The sequence below is a fragment of the Talpa occidentalis genome, unplaced genomic scaffold, assembly GCF_014898055.3.
Source record: "Talpa occidentalis isolate TD23 unplaced genomic scaffold, MPIMG_talOcc4v2.1 talOcc4.9, whole genome shotgun sequence".
NCBI classification, from domain to species: Eukaryota; Metazoa; Chordata; class Mammalia; order Eulipotyphla; family Talpidae; genus Talpa; species Talpa occidentalis.
The window spans coordinates 30,141,699-30,153,909 of NW_023605305.1; the positions used below are offsets into that span (position 1 = coordinate 30,141,699).

A 12,211-nucleotide genomic window follows, 5' to 3' on the forward strand; every position below is an offset into this window, starting at 1 on the left:
ATTCATAATATAAAACATGCCCATTACAAAAAATCCAGGGATGAAAACAAAAGCTTTTGAGAGACACATGGCACATAATGAATAACTCTCATGTGTTTTTGTGGGAAGTGCCTCAAATGCCAAACAGGATAAGTAATAAGAAAATCACACCTATATACATGTTGAAAATAAAAGACAAAGAAAAATTTCCTTAAAATAACCACAAGAGGGGAATTCTAGGAAGATGTTAGTGACAGATTGTGGTGGCAGAATAATAATTCCCAAAGATGTGCATGTCATTAAGACACCCACAGAATCCAGAACTGATGGACATGTTACTTTGTGTGGCTGTAGGGAAATTTGCAGATTTGATTAAGGGTGAGGATCTTGAGAATGGGAGATTACTTTGGCTTATCTAGGTTCAATCAAATGATTTCTTTTAAAAGCAGAGAAATCTTTCACGGCTGTGGTCAGACCAAGGGAGTTAATCAAACTAAGATAAATATCAGGAGCTGCAATGTTGCTGGCTTTGCAAATGGAGGAAAGTGGAAAGTGGCCATAACCCAAGGAATGTGGGTAGTTGCCAGAGGCTGGGAATTGGATTCTCTCCTGAAGCCTCTAAAAAGAAAACAGCCCCTCTGACACCTTGATTTTAGCCCAGTGTGACCCATGTCAAACCTCCAGTCTAGAAAAATTTAAGATAATCAATTTGAAACACTTTTGTTATGGTAGCAATAAAAAACAAACATACAAATCCCCTCACAAAAACACACAGAAACTTTTTTAGGTTAGATGGAATAACTCATAGTAGACCAATATGCCTATGAAAAACTAGAAAAGAAAAATTTTATATTTTTAACTATAGAGAGGTGCAGAAAAACGATGACTAAAGACACTAAAAATTCAGAGGAAAAACCCTTCAGAGGTGGATTGATGATACACACTTCCATTTTTCCTAAAAGTATTGGCACACCCTGAGCAGGGGGTAAGAGGCTCAGACCAGGACTTGTATCATAACAAGGGCCATTGATAGGAAAGGGAAACAACAAAGCTCTGATGGTTGTAAAGAATAGAGTAATGACACTGGAGTTGGTCCCTAAACATATAGGGAGAGTCTCAGTCACAACACTTATTGACTTATGAAGCTACATAGAACTGGGGAGTATAAAGTTAACCCCAGGACATCTAAAAAGTCAACTGTATTCCTACAGTTGCATGGTGCTTAAGAAAGATCTACTAGCACTTGACAATCTGGGATTTACTACACTAAAAAATAATGGTCTTTGTTCAGGCAAAGTTTATCCATGGGATGGATCATCCACCAGAATATTTATGTGACCCACACCAGGCTAGAAAGGTAAAACTGAAGACTTGAAAGAAACTCAACTAAAATTTACTTGACAAAATTATTTGCTAAATTCTGAAGCTATGCCAGGTTGGGGATGAACAAAATAATGCAAAATGACTGAAAATAAAAAAGATACACACTTTACAATCAAATAGCATCTAAAAGACAAATATCTATCAGAAGAAAAACTTTGATATAGAAGATAAGAGTTGAAAGGTCTGAAAAGGAGAGAACTGACACTTGAATATTTGTAACCACATTTACCCTGAAGGCATCTGACTCCTGAGAACTTCTAGCACTGAGCACAGAGCTGGTATCACAAAAACAGAAACAAAAGGGAACTCAAATACATGGATAACATTTGAAGCTTGCTAGTGTGCAAATAAATGAAGGGGTATCTAAAACCTCTGATAAAGAAGATAGAAATTGCATCAGTTTATTGTCACTAAGACAAAGGCTCTAACTTCATTTTAACCTGATAGGCTCTAACTTAAAAACTATGGGACTTAGTGTTCAAAAAGAAGGTTAATGGTTTAGCAAGGTTGGTTAAGGTACACTGGGATTTGCCAAAACGTCAAATATAGCCTCAACTTGTTCAATCTCTTTTGAATAAAGGTTATCAGTTCCTGATGCAGCTTGCCTAGTAGGGAAACGAGGGAACTTGCTCATCATCAAGAAAAAATCTAAAGTTCTTTTAAAGAGGTCAAGAAAATAATTATTAAACAATTGGTACATAAAGAGGATAATGACGTAATCAAGAGTAAAGAAGAGGGCCTCCCCGGTGGCGCAGCGGTTGAGCGCTCGGTTGCGAAGTTGCCCGCGGCCTCTGCGGCGCCGGTTCGATCCCCGGCTGCTCCCCGGCCACCAGAGGAGGGTCCCACATGGCGCGCAGACCTCTCCTGCTGCCCGCTGCTCCCCTCAGCAGTGTACTTCGGTCCTTCTGCCTGCTCTGCTCCCCACTCTGGCTCTGGTGAATTCTCTCACCCTCCAGCGCTTCTGACTGTACCCAGTGCATGTATAAACAAAACAAAAACAACAAACAAATAAATAAATAAAGGCATGCCTCTATAAAAAAAAAAAAAGAGTAAAGAAGATATGAACCTATACCTATAAATCATATATAGTATTTTAAACCAACATTTCCCCAATTTTAAAAATGTTGGGATCTATTAAAAAAAAATCAGTCCACAGATTTATGGTCAACTAATATTTGACAAAGGAGCAAAGAATATGCATTGGAGCAAAGAAAGTCTGTTCAATAAATGGTGCTGGGAAAACTGGGCCACTACATGCAAAAGAATGAAGCTTGACTACTACCTCACACCATACACAAAAACCAACTCAAAATGGATTAAAGAACTAGACATAAAACCTGAAACCATAAAATACATAGAAGGAAATATAGGCAAAACCCTACGTGATTTGCACATCAAAGACATCTTTACAGACACATCACCCAAAGCAGTGATAGTGAAGGCAAAGATAAACAGCTGGGACTACATCAAATTAAAGAGCTTCTGCACAGCAAAAGAGACAATAACAAAAACAAAGAGAAACCCCACCAACTGGGAGAACATTTTTGCACACAACACTAATGATAAAGGACTGATCACAAAAATCTGCAAAGAGCTGATGAGACTCAACAACAACAAAGAAAATAATCCTGTCAAAAAATGGGCAGAAGAGCTAAAAAGAAACTTCTCTGAAGAGGAAATGCAAATGGCCAACAGGCATATGAAAAAATGTTCAACATCACTTGTCATCAGGGAAATGCAAATCAAAACTACCATGAGATACCATCTTACACCAGTGAGAATGGCACATATTAAAAAAAACTAGCAACAACAAATGTTGGCGAGGGTGTGGAGAAAAAGGAACTCTTCTGCACTGTTGGTGGGAGTGCAAACTGGTCCAACCACTATGGAGAGCTGTGTAGAGATTTCTGGACCTACTAAACATAGAGCTTCCATATGATCTAGCAATTCCACTCCTAGGTATTTACCCAAAGGACACAGAAACATCAATTCCAAAGAACACCTGCACCCCTATGTTTATAGCAGCACTATTTACAATAGCTAAGCTTTGGAAACAGCCCAAATGCCCAAAAATAGATGACTGGATCAAGAAGATGTGGTACATATATACCATGGAATATTACTCAGCATTCAAAACAGATAAACACATGCAATTTGCAGCAACGTGGATGGCGCTAGAAGGGATCATGCTCAGCGAAATAAGCCAGAAAGAAAAAGAAAAATACCGGATGGTCTCACTCATAGCAGGAATCTAGAAAACTTAAATAAGGGACCAGGAAAATGAATAACTATAAGAAAGTGAAAATCAAAATCAACAAAAATCTATGAACCAGAGACACTTTTGGGGGGTGGGTGGAGGGAGGGGAGGGATTGGGGTCAAAATGGGGGGGTTGAAATTGTATGGGGAATATAAAAATAAAATTTATTATAAAAAATAAAAATAAAATAAAATGAATAGATACTAAAAAAAACAAACAAAAAACAAAAAAAAATGCATGTTCATAGTAATCTCTGATTATCCAATGATAATAAATAGAAAACTATTAAAAAAAAATAAAGCAATAGCAATGGAAATGTTTGGAAGCACACTTCCTGTGTCTAACTCTGCAGACTTAAACGTCACCTCAAATTGGTAGAAAAAAAAAAAAATCAGTCACTTTAGACCTGAAAATTAAAGTCAAAATAAAGAACTTCATACATCAGTTTTATAGCATATTGGAATTAGTAGAGATTAGATAAGTAAAATAAAACATAGGTTCATAGGAAATACAGTAAGAATGAAAATAAAATGATACAAAAAGGAGTGCAGGAAACTTGTGGGAGACAATAGGAATAAAAAGGTCATTGGACACCCAAAAAGTGAGGAATAATGGAAGTCATAAAGCATATTTAGGAAGGTATGGGCTAGAATTTCCCAATCTAATTTAAGACATGAATGTACAGATTCAAGAAGCTCTGTGCATCCAGGCAGGGTTAATTTATAAAACCAAATATTTGAAAACCAAGATAAAATATTAAAAGAAGACAAAGATTAAATACCTTCAAAGGGTCAAAAGGACAGTACACTTCTCAAGGAATGATGGAAGTAGTAAGATAACAGAATGACATTTTCAAAGTGCAGGAGGTGTAAATACAGACACCTCCAGACCCAATGAGGAAAAATTCTTCACAGATTTTGTAGCTATGTCAATAATTAAATGAAAACACAAAATTTCCATCAGTAGACCTGCACTGAAAAACACTAGAGGGGAATTCTTCAGGCAAACAGGGGTTGGTAAAATATTCTTGTGAAGGGCCAAATAGTATATATTCATCTTTGCAGGTTATGTGGTCTCTGTCATAGTTATTTATCTCTGCTATTATGGCTTGAGAACAACCATAAACAGTATATAAACAAATGAGCCTATCCATGTTTCAATAAAACTTTATGTAAAATATAAAGGCTTGGAATTTTCCTGTGGACACAGTTTGCTGACTCTTGCTATACAGCAATAAAAATGAAGCACAAGAATGTCATGAACATAGTGATCAGCCTAAGAAATCATATATAAAAAAGAATAAATACTGTATGATTCCACTTCTGAAGGCTAAAACCCCCACAAAACTAAACTAAATATATTGGTAAATATTAGAATAGTGAGGACTGTAATGAGTGAAAAAGGCAATAGAGCTACCTCTGGGTTCACACATGGGTTCACTTGTGAAAACTCATTGTGTCATACAATTTAGGATTATCTGTAATCCTAAATGAAATGAAAAGTAGATGAAAAAACTTTAATGGATGTTATACTCGAATAAAATATTTAACAGTACCTAGAATAGCAATACTAAATTATCCATGGAAAAATCAACAAAACGAAGCAACAAGCTCTGCCTATAAACCCCAAAATAGAGGCTATGGGGACAAACCACAAGAGATGCTTTGGTAAGCGCATCTGTGCAGGAGAAGTCACAGGAAAGCATGGAGGTATCTGATAAACCAAATAACAGAGTATTTACCCAAAAGGTCATTTGGTCAGTTTAAGAATAACTGAAATTGGAAGATGCTTTCCACCTTCCAAAGTAATGGATACAAAGGGCTTACAGTAATTTCTGAAGGAGTTGGAGCTGTCTGGCACCCATTAACTCCCAAAACTAGCAGGCCAAAGTCATCTTCCAAGATAAAACTTTACATTGAGTAGAAACATCTGGGGAGGAACATCCAAATTGAACACAGAAATAAAAGCAAAGGAAAAAAAGGGGCTATATAAAAGTTGGGAAGAAAAAGAAAGCCAGGAAATCTCAGAAACTGGTATATTTTGGAATTAAATATGAAAACAGAAAAAAAAGAGCTTGCAAGCTATAAATTTAGGAAAGTTAATCTAAAGCATATGTCCCTTCTAAAAGTCAGGAAAAGATAATTTCACAAAAAAAATAGTCATCATAAATGAGTTATAGCATTAAAAGTTTTTAAAAAGCGGGAAGTGGAAAGATCAAATAAGGAGCTCTCAACTAAACCATGCCAGAAAAGATATTATAAAGCAGAAACTGTATTTTTTTGGTCAGAAACTGTATTATTGATGTCCTCATGACCTCACAACTGACTTCCCAGAATAAGTGATCTTATAAGAGAACAAGACAGAAACTTTAATATCCTTTATGATCTAGTTTTAGAAGTCATACACTGTAATTTCTATAATAGTTTATTGTTCATAGGGATCAGTCCTACGGTGGGAGGAGAGCACACAGGGGTAAGAATACTAGTAGGCAAGTATCACTGGCAACCATCTAAGAGGCTATTAGACCCTAATAGTAAACAAAAAAGCAGAGAGTCCTAACAATGATATATTTTAAGAAATCAGAAAAAAATTTTTAAATGTAAAAAATAAGAATAATTTCTGAGAGTAAAAGTAAATAAGAAACATAAAAGTGAATGGATTATCATAGTATATAATGCCATAAGAGGAAATGATAAAAAAGGAGAAAAAAATTTTTTAAGAGAAATGAGGATATGAAAAGAAATTTAGGAAGAGTAGAAAACACATATGTACATAAGATCCAACATATGTATAATAGGAATTCCTACAAAAAAGAAAAATAATTGAGGTAAGATAATGTTCACTAAAATTTAATGAATAGTCCCAATTTAAATGGGGAAAATAATCCATCTTGAATAAGCAACAACATGATGTATCCTGACATTGTTTTTGACCTTTAAAAATAAAGGGGAAACATACAGAGATGTGAATTTCATTTACAAAGGAAAAATTAATTTTAAGGAAATTTTGACAGCAACATTTTGTGTCAGAGAAACTCAAGTAACATATTTAAAATAAATAAAATGTAAGCCAAGGATTTTTACATATAGCCAAACTAACTTTCAGGCATAATGACAACAGGCAAATAATTATTTGTAATTCAGGCACTAATCTGATAAACCTTTCCTTAGGAATCTACTAGAGAAAGAGCTTAAGAAAAAGGAAATGAGTTAAGACACTGGCATAAAATAATGAACAGTCAATACTTACATGTAGAACTAACTCTAAATAAAGACTATAAATGAGAAGGTATAGTATATAATGGTATATGTTCTGATGTAGATGACTACAATTGTGAAAGAGTGGAAGGGAAGAAAACGAAATTTGGAAAAAATACAATGTTTGCAACAATGATATTTTGGCACCAACTTGCAATTTCTATCCTGAGAATTTTCTTTGACAAAGCAAAAAAGGACTTATGTTATATTCTAATTTTATCATCTCTGGTGCTCTTGAGAATCAAGACTCTTAATTGTTAAAAAAAGAAGATACATGTAAGATATAAGGGGTTAAGTCATCAGGATGATGGCAGACAGAAGACACTGGATTCACATCTTCTTTGTATTTATAACCAAAATCATAACAAAACAAAGTCAACAACCCCCACAAGATAAAAGGATGACTGTTGCTGAGAACTTGACTTAGGCTAGGGGATCACTGTGAATCTCCACTACACAAGAAAGTTTGAACACTTGATGGTCACTGCAAATGTTTGGTGCCTTACTGTGACATTTCCTGCCTATGTATTTGAACAGGTGCAATGGCAGTTTAGTAGTCTGTAAAAGAATAGAGACCTAAAGATCCTGGGGAAAAATGCTAGGATTATACTGAGCTTCTTGCAGGAGAGGTATAAAGTAAATTTATTAAGAAAATGAAGCTCCCTACTACAACCCATAAAAATTAAAAATGAAGAAGCTCTATGTTTAGTAGGTCCAGAAATCTCCACATAGCTCTCCATAGAGCTTCCATATGATCCAGCAATTTCACTCCTAGGTATTTACCCAAAGGACACAGAAACATCAATTCCAAAGAACACCTGCACCCCTATGTTTATAGCAGCACTATTTACAATAGCTAAGCTTTGGAAACAGCCCAAATGCCCAAAAATAGAAGACTGGATCAAGAAGATATGGTACATATATACCATGGAATATTACTCAGCATTCAAAACAGATAAACACATGCAATTTGCAGCAACATGGATGGCGCTGGAAGGAATCATGCTCAGCGAAATAAGCCAGAAAGAAAAAGAAAAATACCGGATGGTCTCACTCATAGCAGGAATCTAGAAAACTTAAATAAGGGACCAGGAAAATGAATAACTACAAGAAAGTGAAAATCAAAATCAACAAAAAACTATGAACCAGAGACACTTTTTGGGGTGGGGGGTGGGAGGGGAGGGATTGGGGTCAGAATGGGGGGGTTGCAAATGTAAGGGGAATATAAAAATAAAATTTATTATTTAAAAAATAATAAAAACGAGGAGACAGAAGAGCATACCACAAATGCTGGAGCAAAAGCACCCGAGAGCAGTCTCAATCCAATAAAAATGTGGAATATGCCTGATGAGGAGTTTAAAGTAATGATTTTAGCTATGATTCCTGAATTAGAAAGATGGACAACACAAAACATGAACACAATAAAGATTGAGAAAATATGTTACAAACAGAACTAACAGATCTAAAATATACTATAACAAAATTATAAAATAGGAGGGTCTCACCAGGTAGACAAATGGAAATAATGGAGAGAATTAATGAAATTAAAAGCATAGTGGTAGACACCATACTAAGAGAAAAAGAATTTTTAAAAAATGACAACAGTGTAGAAGCCCTTTGGGATAGCCTAAGGAGAAATAACATGCATCTCATGGGGGTCCCAGAAGGAGAAGAGAAAAAGAAAGGTATAGAAAATTTATTTAAAGAAATAATTGCTGAGAGCCATATCAATTTGGGAAATAAACCAGACATTCTGATCCCAGAGGCCCAAAGAGTTGCAAGTTAAATAATACCAGACCGACACACTCCAACATTATACCCTTATTATAATAAAACTGTTGAAAGCCAATGACAGGGACAGAATATTAAAGGCAATGAGAGAGAAGAGTAAGCTATAAAGTGTATGCCCCTTTTATGTGGAAACCTTGCAGGCAATAAAGGTGATATTAAAGTACTCATGTCTGGGTAAGGAAATGTGCAAGATGAGGCTGGAACTGTTAGTGCCTATCAGGCTCATATTAAAATGACTTTGGAGCCGACCAACATGAAGAGTTTCCCATTAGCCAAAGTCAAGTTTGGAGTATTTGAGCATCAATAGGAATAACAGCTGAAGTGTATCAACACACATCAAATATGTTCAAATCTATGAGTTTACAATGCCCTAAACACAAATAAAAAGGAAAACTAATTGTTCACCTTTGGAGGGCTTTAAAGAACAAGTCTTTATTAAGAAAACTGTAAAAGGGAGGGAATCATTTATTTTGCTTTTCAAATATGGACACAGCCACCAAGTAACCAAATAAATGAAGCAAAGCTTCTATTTTTCCAAGGACTTCAGCAAATAAATGACAAATGATTGAAATAGCACCATTTCTGTAGCTCATATTTAATACATGCTGGCATTGGAATTGAGAGAGAGAGGGAGGGAGTCGAAAATATGAAGCTTATATACCTGAAGACTCAGAATACTCTTGAAAACAAAAATGCAATCTGATTAAGTCTCCAGATCCCACTACCTATTTAAAGGAAATACTGTAGACAAAGGAAAATGTTTACAGCTCAGGAATTATATCAGCTAAATAATGTTTTATTAGAAATTCAATAGGACAAACGATCCAGTTCATTTAATAAATAAAATGCAAGAGAAAAAAAAAGTAGTGGTGGAATAAAAGACAAATGGAGGAGGAGACTAAGGACTAATACAAAATGAAGAGGTATATTTAAATTTTTAAAAACAAAATGCTGACTTGAGGAATAATATCATAAAGAAAAGTAAGGAAATAATTCTGTAAAAACCAGGAAATTGTATTGTGCTTACAAAAGAGAGTGCTGTGATTTGAAAATGCTACACAGAGGCCTTCTGGGATTGCTGGCTATGCTCTATATCCTAATTGAGTGGTGGTTAAAGGAATGTTCACCTAAAAAAAAAAAAAAACAAACCACCCAGACATTTAATTTTTTTGTGTATTTGAATTATATTTACCTGTTTTAAAAGTTTTAAAATTAAAAATGACATACTCAAAGTAGCAACAGTAACACTGAAGTGAATTGTATTATATATTTAATATTTGTATTTCTAGTAATTAGTAATACTTTTTCTTTAGGTCTACTTTATTTGAAATCACAACCTCTCTACCCAAACAATAGAATGATAATGTAAAAGTGCTGAAAGAATATAACTGCCAACTTAGAATTTCACAACCAGAAAAAAATATCTTCTAAAAATCTCAGTAAAATCAGGAAACTTCCAGATAGACAGACAGACAAACAAACAGACAAACAAACCTGGGAGAATTCATATCCAGTAAGATCCACACTGAAAGAAATACTAGAGTATTATGATCACAGAAATAAATAACCACAGAACAAACCTGGAGAGGCAGTATAAATGAAGAACCACAAAATGATAAAACATGGTTACATTTAAATGAGTATCACCTACATAAAATATGATTTAATATGATGGTTAACATATAGAAACAACAGAATCACAGGATCATCACAGTATGTTAAATCAGGAGGGGAGTGATAAAACTGACATCATTTTTATTAAACTTTAATCAGAATATTTACTTTAGTCTTCAATATAACAATAACAAGAATAGAAAAACAAAGCCGCCCCAATGTTTATTGCAGCACTATTTACAATAGGTAAGATATGGAAACAACCCAAATGCCCTAAAATAGATGAATGGATCAAAAAGATATGGTATATATACAACAATCAAAAAAGATAAACTCATGCCAGTCACAGGAACATGGACGGAGCTAGAAGGGATTATGTTCAGTGAAATAAGTCAGAAGGAAAAAGAAAAATATCGGATGGTTTCACTTATAGGAGGAATGTAGGGGAACCAAACAAGGGGTCAGAGGAAAAAAAATAATAACAATAAAAAAACCCAAAATTAACAGGCAACTATAAATCAGAGAGATTCTGCAGGGTAGGGGGAGCGAGAGGGATCAAAACAAGGGTGGGAAGAGCACAAGGGACTATGGTGATGGTGCATGAGTGAACTGGTGGTGGGAATCCTATGAAAACTATACCTGAGAGGAGAAAGCAAACATTGTACAAAAATGAACAATGTAAAATATAAATAAATTATAAAAAAATAAAAATTGTTGTCTCAGTATCTGACAGAACTTATAGACAAGAAAACAATCTGTAAGGATAAAGAAAAATTGAGCCACATGAACAGACCTTACCTAGTTGTCAAGAACACAACAATCAACAGACATTATATTTTTTTGAAGTGCACTTAAGAACCAAAAAATGACCATATATCACACATAAATTAAGTCACAATCAATTTTGGAACACTGAAAAATCAAGTGTTATCAAACCACAGTAGGGTGAAGCAAAAAAAAAGAAAGAAAGAAAGAAAGAAAAATAAAGCACTCTCCCTCACCCAAAGAGTGTTTGAAAATCTTCCAATACACCTTTCAATAATCAAAGGACAAAAGAAAAAATTGCAATGAAAATTAGAAAATGTTTTGAACCAAATAGCAGTCAAAGCATGACACTAAAACTTAAGAATCCAGCTATCCTAACCCATTGCTTAGAAGGATATTTATCACTTTTAACACAGTGTATATTGGGAGAAAGCCTAAAAATTAATGATGCAGATAGCCACCAAAAGTTTGTAAGAGAAACAACAGCAAACTGATTCTAAAGAAAGGAGGAAGGAAATGATGCAGAGCAAACAACAATAATGTAGGAAAATGCACCACGGAGCCAATAAAATCAACAGCTGGTTTTTCAGAGAAAAAAATATAATAAACGTCAAATCCCTGGTGAGACTGACTTCTAAGTCCCTTATAATAGTCTCCATTTTATTACTAAGCACAGATAGTGATTTAAAAATAAAAACAGCAAGCATGTAGTTAACATTTTCTATATGCCAGTGTCACTCAAAGCATGTCACAAATGCTAACTCTGTTAACATTCACAGGAGACCTCAGAGGAAACTAGGACAGAGAAGAAACTTTCCAGCAGTTTGATTGCAGAGGGAACACTTCATGAAACAGCACTTAGTGCCAGTGGCTGGCAAAGTGTAGTTAATTCAATAAATCTTAAACTTATGAATCAACTTCAAAATACTAAAATGGAATCCATAAACCTGCAAATCATAAATTAGCCTTCCTACCTTAGTCTTTTACATATTATTTTGGCAAATCTCACCTGAAATACTTACTTTCCTCCCAAGACAACTGACTAATGTCACATTCACTTTGTTAAAGAAAAACACTGATGATACAACTTAAACATCTCAGTAATTATTGTTTTTTCCAAAGTAGAGGCCGTCATCTTCCACAGTGGGAATGTGTGCTTTGGCC

The 12,211-nt window shown here is 34.7% G+C and overlaps 1 protein-coding gene across 2 annotated transcripts in view; it reads right to left on the reverse strand.

Annotated features, from left to right (window-relative positions):
• Positions 1-12,211, reverse strand: part of SPATA6 (spermatogenesis associated 6) — a 98,606-nt gene that overhangs the window by 21,334 nt on the left and 65,061 nt on the right. The window lies entirely within an intron of this gene.